This window comes from Leptopilina boulardi, unplaced genomic scaffold (assembly GCF_019393585.1).
Source record: "Leptopilina boulardi isolate dan_hultmark-lab unplaced genomic scaffold, ZJU_Lbou_2.1 LbouV2_169, whole genome shotgun sequence".
Taxonomy (NCBI): Eukaryota; Metazoa; Arthropoda; class Insecta; order Hymenoptera; family Figitidae; genus Leptopilina; species Leptopilina boulardi.
The window spans coordinates 1,640,992-1,654,552 of record NW_026137717.1 but is presented as its reverse complement, the minus strand read 5'-3'; the positions used below and the strand labels follow the sequence as shown (position 1 = coordinate 1,654,552).

At 27.3% G+C, this 13,561-nt stretch overlaps 1 protein-coding gene across 2 annotated transcripts in view; it reads right to left on the bottom strand.

The window, feature by feature from the left end:
• The window catches only part of LOC127277434 (bifunctional heparan sulfate N-deacetylase/N-sulfotransferase), a 79,557-nt gene that overhangs the window by 15,506 nt on the left and 50,490 nt on the right, over positions 1-13,561 (bottom strand). The gene's annotated exons all lie outside the window — the stretch shown is intronic.

Here is a 13,561-nt window from a genome sequence, read left to right as displayed (position 1 = left end):
TAATACAGAAAAAAAAAAATTCGTAGAGATTCTCTCTCTCTCTTTCTCTCTCTTTCAAAAGATAATCAATTCTCCAACGAATCCGCTTTTTATTAAAAGTTTTTATCCTTTTCTTTTCCATTAAATATAAATTAAAAAGTTTCAACAAAGACCCCCCCCACCATGGTTGTATTATATATTCTATATAAAATACAACAAGACCCAACTTAAGTGCATTATTAACCTATCAAGAACAATTTAATCTTCTTCTAAATATCCTTTTTCTCTCTCTCTCTCTTTTTTTTAACTTCCTCTCATTATTTCTCTATTTGTTCCAGAAAAATTTTTTTTTTTTTCAATTTACAAATACATGGAAATTTTTTATTAATTTTCTTGTATTTTAAATAATGAAATTCTTTCTATAATTAAAAAAATTCTTTTTTTTAACATTTAAAAACTGTTTTATTAAAAATTTTTTTTTAATATTTAAAAATTTTTTTTCAATATTAAAATTTTTTTTTTTTGATATTTAAAAAAAATTTTTTTTTTAATAAAAAAAATATTGTCAATTTTGAAATTTTCCAGAAGTACCGCTTACGAGCATGGAAAACGGCCCAACTTTTATAGAGAAAGAGAGAGAGAGAGACTGGAGAATGCGGTCTTGTCGGAAAGAGGATTACAATTCTTTTTTTCCGCCTCCCAATAAATCCGGAAACTCGGGCTGGTTGCCTTTACGGTCGTCGCTGTTCAAAACCTACACCCCATTTTCTCATCCCGGTCACCCTTTGCGGTCCTCCCGACTCACTGAGTCCTGAAAATACATTAGTATTCTAAACCCCCCGATTCAAGAGACTTTATTCCAACAATAAAAACCTTTAACTGGAAAAAAGGGGGAAGACCATATATATATATATACAATGATTGATGAAAACCCTCATTTCCGGTAAATACAATTTTAAGAGATTAGACGATTAATTTAAATAGATAGTTTTCTAAAGAAAATTCTCTCACAAGTGGTGGAAACAAAAAAAAAATTCGTTGAAATTATTAAGAAATTTTTTTCTATAGTGGGGCAGAAAAATTGACCCACAAAAAACTCTCTCACAAGTGATCGAAATAAGTATTGAAATTGTCGATAAGTCTCTCTAAGAACTGATGCAAAAATTGACCCACAAAAAATTCTCTCACAAGTGATCGAAAAAGATCTTGAAATTGTCAATAAATCTCTCTGGTAAGTGATTCAAAAATTGACCCACAAAAAACTCTCTCGGAAGTGGTAGAAAAAATCTAGGAAAATATCGAGAAATTTCTTTTCTAAACTGTTGCGAAAATTGACTGACAAAAAAAATCTCTCTCACAAGCGGTCGAAAAAAAGTTTTGGAATTATTAACAATTTTCTATAAGAAGCGAAGCAAAAATTGACCTACGAAAAATTCTCCCACAAGTGATAAAAAATAGGTCTAGAAATTTTCAACAAGCCTCCATAAGAAGGAATGAAAAAATTAATATACAAAAAAACTCTCCCACAAGCGCTCGATAAAAAATATCAACAATTTTGTCTAACAAGTAGCACAAAAATTGACCTACAAAAAACTCTCTCACAAGCGGTCGAAAAAGATTTTCGAATTATCAATCAGTATCTATAAGAAGCGGTGCAAAAAATGACTCACAAAAATCTCTCTCACAAGCGATCGATATAAAATATTAAAACTTTCATTTTTAGTTCAAAAATTAATTTGACAAAAAATACTCTCTCACAAGCGATTGTAAAAAATTTGAAAATTGTTAACAAATCTTTTTCTAAAGTAAGAGAATAATTGACCTGCAATCAGAAATAGTGTTTCTTTCAGAAAAGTAGTAAAAATTATTATAATTATAATTATAATTATTATTATCATTATTCTGAAAATTGTCATAGCGAGAAATATTGAAGTAGAGAAATTCTCTCGCGACAATTAGAGTTGTCGAAATTCCCAGTAATTTGTCGATATTCGACATTGGTATATCTTGTTGGAAAATTAGAGACACTAATTAGCTGATGGCAGTATTGAAGCCGGCGAGTCAGTTATCCAAAGAGATTCACTGTATAATTAACGCAATTTCCGGACGTTCATTATCAACAAAATATTAAGCTCACTGATGAGAAATATAGTACTGATATAAACATATTTTTTTCTAATTTAATCGAATTCGAAAGAATTACTTTAAATTCACTAAGAGTTTTTTTTAATCAATTTTTCTTTTTTAATTTAATTTTAAAAACTGCTTTTTTTTGTTAAAATTTATTATTTATGAGAATTTTTTCTGCTTGGAAAAATTAATAAATAAACTTTTATTTAAAATGCATTCGAAAAAAAAAATAAAACATCCAATTATATAAGGTCAGCGACACGACCCGCAATGAATCGAAGTCGACTTTATGAACTTTTTTAGAGCTTCTCTCTGGACGTGCAACTTCAATTTCTAAAACTGGCGACCCTCGCAAATGAGATTTATATTTTATCCCCTTAACATAACAGGTCTCTTGTGGTGTAGTTTATTTATTTATTTATTGAAAAAAAAATTTTAACACATTTTTTTTATTATTATTTTTTTTTAATATAATTAAAAATTATTTTTTTGTTAATAAAGAAAAATAAATTTTTTAATTTTTTTTTAATAAACAAAAAAAATAAATTTTTTTAAGTATTGTTTGTTTACACAAAGTGCCTAATTAAGCTTCTCTCAAAAGCTGTTTAATTTGTATAGAAATGTCGGAAGATCTAGTCTCAGCAGGTGTGTCTGAAGACACTGTGCGGCTATAAAGACAATGTGGTTACTGGAAACCGAATTAATTTCACCTCGTTAGACACGTGAGCAAATTCCTTATCTTCATATTTCAAACGCTAACCTCATTATCCAGAGGATAATGCAAAAGATTTTTCCCCTAATTTTCACGTCTCACTCTCTCTCTCTCTCGCTCTCTCTCACTTACACTCGACAATTGTTTAATTAGAAAACGCTAACGAGAAAAACGATCAGAAATGGTGATGAAAAAAAAAGAATTTTATTCCATTATTTTACTCGAAGTGGAAAAAAAAGACGTTGTATTTGAAAAGAATTTTTTCTCACAAGTAGTGGATAAAATGATCTACGATGAGGAAAAAAAAAGTTCTCTCGCAAGTGGTAAAAAGAAGAACCTTAAACTCTTTGTACATCATTTGTACAAGTGCTTGAAAAATTGACCTAGAGGTAATAAAGTAATTCTATGACAAACTGTAAAAAAATTAAGGACGTTTGACAAAAATAGAGAAAAAATTTCTCTCGCAAGCGGTAGATAAAGCACCTGAAACTATTTATAAATCACAGTAACAAAAGGTGGAAAAATTGACCTACAATTAGCAAAGTATTTCTATGACAAATTTTAAAAACATTAGCGAAATTTTAGAAAAATAGAGAAAAAAAACTCTCTCGCAAGCGGTAAAAAAGAACTTGAAACTATTTAGAAATCACAGTAACAAGTGGTGGAAAAATTGACCTAGAGGTAGTAAAGTATTTCTATGACAAGCTGTTAAAAAAATTAACGACTTTTAACAAAATTAATGAAAAATTTCTCTCGCAAGCGATAAAAATGTTTATTGACTTTATCATTTAAATTACTCTTACAAGTGGTGAAAAAATTGACCCAAAGTTAGCAAAATATTTCTCTGACAAATAGGGTAAAAATTTACGATTAAAAAAAAAATTGAGAAAAATCTCTCTCACAAGCGGTAGAAATGTTTATTAATTTTATCAATAAATCACTTTCATTAATTAATGGAAAAATTGACCTAATGTTAGTAAAATACTTGTATGAAAAATAAATTTTATTTAATCAAAATTTATAATAAAAATTACAAATTTAATCTAATTTAGAAAACTAATATATATATTTTTTTTCCAAATCATTGTTCCCTTTTGTGAATAGAAGACCAGTCGTTGTCAATGGTCCTTATTCTGTCTACTTTTGAGTTTCCTTTTTAATTTTCTAATGCTTGGCAATCTCTTACTCTACCAATGACAAAGAAGAATCTCTGGCTCTCTTTCTTTGCGGTAGACGAAGGATGTCAGGAAGAGGATGAGGAAGGGGGGAGGGGGAAATAACTGCAAGATGGAATCGAGGTTGGAGGTTGAGGAAAGGGGTCAGAGAGAGGGAGAGGGGGGGGGGTGGCAGCACAACGAAATCCAGTAGAACCGACAAGGCCGAGGAATTTAAGAAAATAGGATTGAACTAAAGCGGCGCGTTATGGCGGTTGGCACGAAGAAAGAAACGGCTTTTCTTTTTTTTTTTTTTTTTTTTTGTCAAGACTATACGCCGAGCATCTCTTTATATCGCGCAATGGAATCTAATTTGAAAGGATCTGGCCGCCGTTGAGCTACCATAGTTTTATTGTACCTCCTCAAAAACCCCACCCTCCCCCCCCCCCTCTCTCCAAGCAGTGGTGACGCTACGGATTCAAATTTGCATTATTGTCGTAAAATTTGTGATAATTCAACGAATAAAATGACGTTTTCGAAGAATCATTCTCTTATGGAGAGAGAGAGAGGGGGGAGAGAAAGGGATTTATTTATTTTTTATTCTTAATTTATTTAAAAAACTTTTTTTTTTATTTTGAACTAATTTTTTTTTTTGCTAAAATGTAGTGCTACATATAAGTCAAATTCGTAATCAGAGACACAAAAAAACCCACGAGTAACAAGTTTCAAGTGAATTTAACGAAAAATTTTGAAATTGAAAATGTTTGAAAATTTGCAACTTAAGGGGTTTTTGGAGTTGTTGATTACGAATAAGATTTTCAAAATTATAAATAGTGGAAAAATTGACCTTAAGTTGGAAAAATATTTCCCTCACAAATTGGAAAAAAAATTAGCGATTTTTAACTGAAATTGAGAAAAAATTCTCTCACAAGCGGTAAAAAGGGTTAATGAAATTAATAAGAAATCACAATTAGAAGTGGTGGAAAAATTGACCTGAAGTTAGCAAAATATTTCTATGACAAATAGTAAAAAAAATTAGCTACTTTTAACACAAATTAAAGAAAAATTTCTCTCGCAAGCGGTAAAAAAAGACCTAAAACTATTAAAAAAATCACTATAACAAGTGATGGAAAAATTGACCTTCAGTTAACAAAATACTTTTATGACAAATTACGAAAAAATTAGCTACTTTAAACAAAAAAAAAAAAAAATTAAAGAAAAATTTCTCTCGCAAGCGGTAGAAAGTTTTATTAATTTTCTCAATAAATTACTCTCATAAGTGGTGGAAAAATTGACCTTAAGTAGGAAAAATATTTCTCTGACAAGTTGTAAAAAAGTTAGTGATTTAAAGTTTGTAATTCGGGAGTTACGAATTTGAAGATAAATTTCCAAAATTCAAAATGGCGCCTCCAATATGGCGGACAAAAAAAAGTTAAAAATTTATTTAAATTGTTTGAAACTTGTTGCTAGAAGGATTTTTTTGGGGTCGCTGATTACGAATCCGTGGTCAGATTTTCAAAATTCAAAATGGCGGAAATATTTTTTAAATTTGATTGATTGCGTTTGAAAATTTGCAAATTATAGGGTTTTCGAAGTCGTTGATTACGAATCAGATTTTCAAAATTCGAAATGAAAATTCCAAAATTATTCGATAGAAATGAAAAATTATATCAAATAAACTAAAAATTGTAAAACAAATATTTATCTATACAATAATTTATTGACGTGAATTTATGAAGAAAAAAAAAACGAAAAAAAAGTTGTGTGAGTTGGATTGCCTATTTACAGGCGACATTGACGTCACCCCCTTGCAAACATGAATAAAGTCTGTTTTCCTACCCCCTCCCCCCCATCCCGCTACGAAAAAACGACTCGCTTCATTCGCAGTAAATCGTTCAACCCCCTCACAACCAAACTGAATGCATCCAGCCTAATTTACATTTCTACGAGTTTCTCCCGCGAGTTCTATTACGATTTATCCCTCAAAAAAAAAAATAAAATAAAAATTGAGAGAGAGAAGGAGAGCTCGTAAAAAGTTTATCCAGTGGCTTGCTTTTTTTTATTTTTCAGCTTTTCGCTAAGTCAGGAACAAGAATTCTGAGGATACACGTCAAACGTAAAATCAGAGCAAAGACACACACATATATATATATAGATTGAGAATTGGTCAAGTAAAGATGAAGCAAAGTTGGAAGGGGCCGTGTAGTATGGAGTAGACATCTTATCTTACGAAAACGATCTCGATTCCTCGGAATCTTACCAATCTAAGAGAAAAGACTTGTTTTTTTTTTTTGGATATCAAAGTAAATTTCAGATCATTCTTTTTTTCATCCGTGGCTTGAACGAAACAAAAATTCGGTCAAGAGTACGATACTTGTTTTCCTAAGGAATTTGATTGTCACTTTTTGGAAGAAAAAAATATAGAAAGAAATATTTCTCTCACAAGCGGTAAAAAAAAGGACCGGAAACTATTGGGGAATTTCCTTGATAATTGGTGGAAAAATTGACCTATAGTTGGTAAAATAATTATCTGACAAGAGGTGAAAAAATAATAGCTTCTTTTAAACAAAAATTGAGATAAATCTCTCTTGCAAGCTGTAGAAAAGTTTATGAATTTAAAAAGATATTACTATTACAAACGGTGGAAAAATTGACCTAAAGTTAGCAAAATACTTCTATGAAAAAATTTGAAAATATTAGTGACGTTTTACAAAAATAGTGAAAAAAACTCTCTCACAAGTGGTAGAAAAAATTTTTCAATTTAATAATAAATCAGTTTTACAAGTGGTGGAAAAATTGAATTAGAGGTAGTAAAGTATTTCTATGACTAACTGTAAAAAAATTAAGGACGTTTGTCAAAAATAGAGAAAAAATTTCTCTCGCAAGCGGTAGATAAAGAACCTGAAACTATTTATAAATCACAGTAACAAAAGGTGGAAAAATTGACCTACAATTAGCTAAGTATTTCTATGACAAATTTTAAAAACATTAGCGAAGTTTTAGAAAAATAGAGAAAAAAACTCTCGCAAGCGGTAAAAAAGAACTTGAAACTATTTAGAAATCACAGTAAGAAGTAGTGGAAAAATTGACCTAGAGGTAGTAAAGTATTTCTATGACAAACTGTACAAAAATTAGCGATTTTTAACAAAAATGAAGAAAAAAACTCTCTCGCAAGCGGTAAAAAAATTGGAGAATTTAATGAAAAATCTCTCTCGCAAGTGGTGGAAAAATTGACCTTCAATGCAATTATTTAAGTACTTCAGTAAAAAAAAACATTTACGAGTCGCTATTTTCTCGTGAAAATAAAAAGAAAGTAATATTTTGCATAAAAATGCTTGTTTTTCTTAAATTCCTTTTTTCTCAAAGAATCATAAACAAAATAATTTATTCTACATTTCATTTTCCGACGATTCTTTCATTTTCTTTGTGAATGTTTGTTGCGATTTCATGAGAATGACAAGCTGTCGCGATTCACATGGGTGTCTGTCTCTCATACGTAATAACGTACGCGCCTGTCGTCACAAATTCTTTTTCATATCTTGACATATGAATGTGTTTACATTTTGATTTACTCTCAAATTTTTTTTTTTTTTTGAGAAATAAAAACAAAAAGCCTTTTATGAGAAAGAAAAATTTTTATTGAAAAAAAAAAAAATTTTCAAATTTTTATTTCTATTTCTGAATTTAATTTTCAATTTATCATTTTTTCTGAAAGAATAGCAAAAAATTGAATTCAGAAATAGAAAAAAGTTAAAAAAAGAAATATGAATTGAGGTAAAATAAGTGGATTTTGAAATAGATGGAAAAAAATTTGCAAATATTGCATTGTGACTAATTGGGCTGAAAGAGGAGATAATAGTGATTGACAGTCATTGACAGTAAAAGACTATAGAGAGAATACAGGACGTACCAAATTAATGGAGAATGTTGAGAATAATTAGTCGATACCGCAAAGGGTTTTTTTTTCTTTTTTTTTTATTTCTATATATATCGAATCGTTAATCCGTGAATAGGTTTGGGGAAAATATCAACGAGCCAAAGAGAGAGAGAAAGAGAGAGAGAGAGAGTCAATTCATCGACCACAAACTGCAACTCTCGTTCGAGTTGGCTGATTATCATAATGAATAAACCTTTTAGAAAATTAGCTTTGTTCACTTTTAAAAATCAACGATTCCATATAGTCTTTTCTGTTTATTTAAAAAAAAAAATTTAACTAAGGCAGCTTTTTTTTCATTGCAAATAAATTTTTATTTAATTTCCACTTTTTTTTATAAACTAACTGATGGTCGAGAATTTTTCTAATTAAATTATATTCCACTTTTTATTTTCCATTGATAAGTAAAAGAACAGGCACAATTTTTTTTTAATTATCTTCTATAAATAGTGGAAAAATTGACCTTAACTTGGAAAAATATTTCCCTGAAAAATTGGAAAAAAATTAGCGATTTTTAACTGAAATTGAGAAAAAATTCTCTCACAAGCGGTAGAAATAGTTCGTGAAATTAATAAGAAATTACAATTACAAGTGGTGGAAAAATTGACCTGAAGTTAGCAAACTACTTCTATGACAAACTTTGAAAAAATTAGCGATTTTTAACTGAAATTGAGAAAAAAATTCTCTCACAAGCGGTAGAAATGGTTCGTGAAATTAATAAGAATATTACAATTACAAGTGCTGGAAAAATTGCCCTGAAGTTAGCAAAATATTTCTATGACAAATAGTAAAAAAATTAGCTACTTTTAACACAAATTAAAGAAAAATTTCTCTCGCAAGCGGTAAAAAAAGACCTAAAACTGTTAAAAAAATCACTATAACAAGTGACGGAAAAATTGACCTACAGTTAACAAAATACTTTTATGACAAATTACGAAAAAATTAGCTACTTTAAACAAAAAAAAAAAAATTAAAGAAAAATTTCTCTCGCAAGCGGTAGAAATTTTTATTAATTTTCTCAATAAATTACTCTCCCAAGTGGTGGAAAAATTGACCTTAAGTAGGAAAAATATTTCTCTGACTAGTTGTAAATAAATTAGTGATTTTTAACCAAAAAAAAAAAAAAATAAAATTGAAAAAAATCTCTCTCACATACGGTAAAAAAATTTTGTGAAATTAATAATAAATCACTTTTTCAAGTGGTGGAAAAATTGACCTTAAGTTAAAAAAATATTTCTATGACAAATTGTGGAAAAATTCGTGAATTTTAACAAAAATAGACAAAAATCTATCTCACAAGCGGTAAAAAAATTGATAAATTTAAAAAAAATCTCTCTCACAAGTGGTGGAAAAATTGATCTAAAGTTAACAAAATATTTCTATGACAAATTGGACAAATATTCGCTTTTTTTAAGAAAAGTAGAATAAAATCTCTCTCACAAGCGGTTGAAAAAAATTACCAAATTGTTGACAAATCTTTATCTAAAATAATGGATTAATTGACCTACAGGCAGAAATAGTGTTTTTTCCAAAAAAAAACAGTAATTATTATTATTTTTTTATTATTATTATTTTTTTATTATTATTATTTTTATTATTGTAATTTAATTATTTTAATTAATAAAAAATAATTTGTTGCAAAAATTTTTGTTTATAAAATAGAAAATTCTCATTTATTGCATGTATTTTGTGATATTATTAGTTTTACTCTAATTAGATACATGTCTAGTCGTTGAACATTAACTTGATCATCGATACTACACAGTCATAAAGCGACTAATGACCGGATATGTGCATTAGACTACAGACATGACACTACTGCTTCTCATTGATCATATATAACTAGAGACGTGTGGCGTACGTTAAACTGATACTCGTATTTATTACTTGTCATACATCAGCAACAGTACCAAATTACCCCACCACCCATTTCCCTTTGTACATCTTGCAAAATCACATTAAGCTGAAATTTACTAATTTTCATTATTATTATTTGTCAAATTAAATTTTCCACATGAAAATAATTAATAAATATTTATTTTCTGTTTATTTTAACGAAAGAAAGGTAAATTTAGGAGAAAAAAATGGTTTTAGGTGGTTTAGAGAAAAAAAAGTTAATTTTAGCTTAGTGGATAAGTGACTCGACTGCTAATTTCGTAACTGGGGTTCGATTCCCCAAGGTGGAGAATTTTTTTTTCTTTAGTAGTTTTTAATTATTTAGGAATTTGAAAAAAAAAAGTAAAGGGAATATTCTAACAAAATTAGAATATTTAATTTTTTTACTAATTAATTAATTAGATTAAGTAATTTATTAGATTAATTAATTTAATTAGAAATTAATTTCTGTTAAAGAATTGTAAATACGATCGTTTACTGTTCAAAAAAGAGGTTGAAAATTTAATTTAAGCCCAAAATTGAAATTTTTGTACTTTCTTGTAAATTTTATACTTTAGCTCAGTGCATAAGTGTTCTAAGTGGTAATTTTATGTTAATGGTTCAAATCCCAGTGATGAAATTTTTTTTTAAAATTATTTACACTACTTTGGGGATTTTTGAACTCTGTATTAAAATTTTTATATTTTGGCTGAGTGGATAAGTCTCCTAACTGCTAATTTTGTTGTAAAAGGTTCGAATCCTAGTGGGGGCAAATTTTTTTTTTTTTTTAATTCTCTTCTCTCTTTGGGTACTTTTCAATTTTATTAAATTTTTACATTTTGGCTTAGTGGATAAGTCTCCTAACTGCTAATTTTGTTGTAAAAGGTTCGAATCCCAGTGGGGGCAAATTTTTTTTTTTTTTTAATTCTTTACACTAAATTTTTGGCGTGAATGGTATTTAAAAATTTTTTGCAATTATTTAACAGTAGATGCGTAATTATCGATTAATAAATTTTCTTTGAAATGAAAATAAAGGGGCGTTACTGATTTACTAAAGCCATTATTGAACCTACTCTCTGTTATATTACATTTGTGCGAAAGCTCTACTTGTATACGTGTGTTGGATGGCTTTTCGATTATCCCCCCTTTCAACGCACAAACACATACACACATGTACATATGAAACACATACAATTACTTCCCCTTAATGTCAATCTTGAATAGAGAGAGAGAGAGAAACGTAGCTTTGAAAATAAATTATTATTTAATTAACATATTTATTTATTAATTTACATTTAAGTGTTATTTATTTTTTAAATTTTAATCTATATTTATTTATGTGTTAACATTATAAAGAAAAAAATTTTTTTAACCTTTTTTCAAATTTGACTTTTTATATTAATTATTAATTGGAAAAAAACTAAATAAATAATTGCAAAATAAGTATTTAAAATTTTTTTTTTAATAGTAATAAATAAATAAAAATATTTTTTCGAAAATAAATAATATTTAAAATATAATTTTTTTTTTAAAATAACAGGAAGTAAATAAAAAAAAATTTTTACTGGAGAGAGAGAGAGAGAGAGAGAGAGAGAGAGAGAGAGAGAGAGAGAGAGAGAGAGAGAGAGAGAGAGAGGAAAATATGATGCATTCAGAAGAAAAGCCAGTTCCAGTTTTTAAAGCTGGACACTTGCCAATGAATTTTCAGCTCGTAGATTCGTATAGTGAAAAAGTCTCCTATTTTGATAGAATGCAAGAGTTGCCTAATGTGAATAGAATTTTAGATGTACTCGTTATTCACTGGAATTTAAAGAAAAAAAAAGGAAAAAAAAATTCACAATCTCCATTCACATATATTTTATCCAGTGCAAAAGAAAAAAGAATAGAAAATTATTTTCTAAAAATATGAAAAATTATATCTTAACATTTTTTTTTCACAAAAAGAAATTTATAATTTAAAAAAAAAAATTAACAATTAGCAATTTTTTTCTTATACAAATAAAGAAGAAATTATTTTTTGACAAAAAAAAAAAAAAAAATTAAATTTTAAGCAAAAAAAAAAAAAATAAAAAAAAATTGCAAAACAAAACGATAAAATCAGGATTTTTATTTTTACTTGTTATAAAATTTATTTCAAAAAAAAAAAGAAAAAAACTGATTTAAACTTCAAGAAAGGAGTTTTTAATTTTATTAGAGTCTTCGATATATAACGTGAGGCATTTTATATTTTTCACGTGTATTGGTGTTGTTTATGTGACGTTGTAAAATACCAAACACCATCTGGCGCAAATCGTATTTTTGTATCACCAGGAAAACTCTATAAGTATATATATATATATATATATATATATATATAATGTCTCTTCGAAAAAATTTTTTATGGCACAAGCGGTTTTAGATTTATAATCCATTTTTTTTATTCATAAAATTTAAATAAATTTTTGTAATTTTTTTTCCTTTTTGCTATTAATACAAAATATTAATTGTTATTATTATTATTATTATTATTATTATTATTATTAGATAATTGCATTGAAGGTCAAATTTTCAACAACTTGTGAGAGTGATTTATTGTTAAATTTATAAACTTTTTATACCGCTTGTGAGAGAGATTTTTGCCTATTTTTGTTAAAAGTCGATAATTTTTGTTAAAGTTTCTCATAGAAGTATTTTAATAAGATTAGGTCAATTTTTCCACCACTTGTAATAGTGATATCTTTTTAAATTCATAAACCTTTTTCTACAGCTTGCAAGAGAGATTTATCTCAATTTTTGTTTAAAAGGAGCTTATTTTTTCACATCTTGTCAGATAATTATTTTACCAACTATAGGTCAATTTTTCCATCACTTGTGAGAGTTATTTATTAATAAAATTAATTAACATTCTTACCGCTTGTGAGAGAGTTTTTTCTCCTTTGTTTAAGTTGGTTTAACAAAAAAAAAAAAAAAAAAATGTTAATCTTATCCTTTCAGGTCTGTGAAATAATCAATAATATAGTAAAATTATGAAATAAAAATTTAATAATTATTTTTTATTTATATTTAAATATTTTTTTTCTTATTTACGCAAAAATGTACCAAAAAGTATTTTAAAAAAATATTGTACATTTTTTTTTGAAATATTTCAATTTTTATTAAAATATTTTCTTTATCCTTGTAAAGCAATACCTACTAAAATGAAGAAATATAGAAAATTTAAATAAACATTTGTTTACTATTTTTATTGAACGCATCCCTGATTTTTTTAAAGAAGAAAAAAAAGAATTTGCCCACTAGATGCGAGGTCTCGGGGAAAAATAAATTTTTTTTTCTGTTTTTTTTTTTGTTATCATCTGTATAGAACGGGTTTGCAGTCTCGTTTGAGTACACAGCTTGATATGTTTACGTGTCATACAAAAAGCCCTTGCTCAGGGGCTATGCACTCAAAATGCAACCCGCACTACACGACTGTAAACAAAAAAGCTCTCTAAACAGGATCCAAGATTATCTGATAGATGGGGTGGGGGGGAGGACCCGAAAAAATACACAGCGATCATTTATTTATACTGTTTTTTTTTGTAAAAAAAGAGACAAATTTTTTTTCAAAAAAAAAATATTTTTCCAATTAAAAAATAATTTTTTTTTTCAAAAAAATATTTTTACAATTGAAAAATAAATTTTTTTTTCAAAAATATATTTATAAATTAATAAAAACAAATTTTTTCCAAAAATATATTTACAATTATAAAAATTATTTTTATTCCAAAAACAAATAATTTCAAAAATATTTTTTTCAAA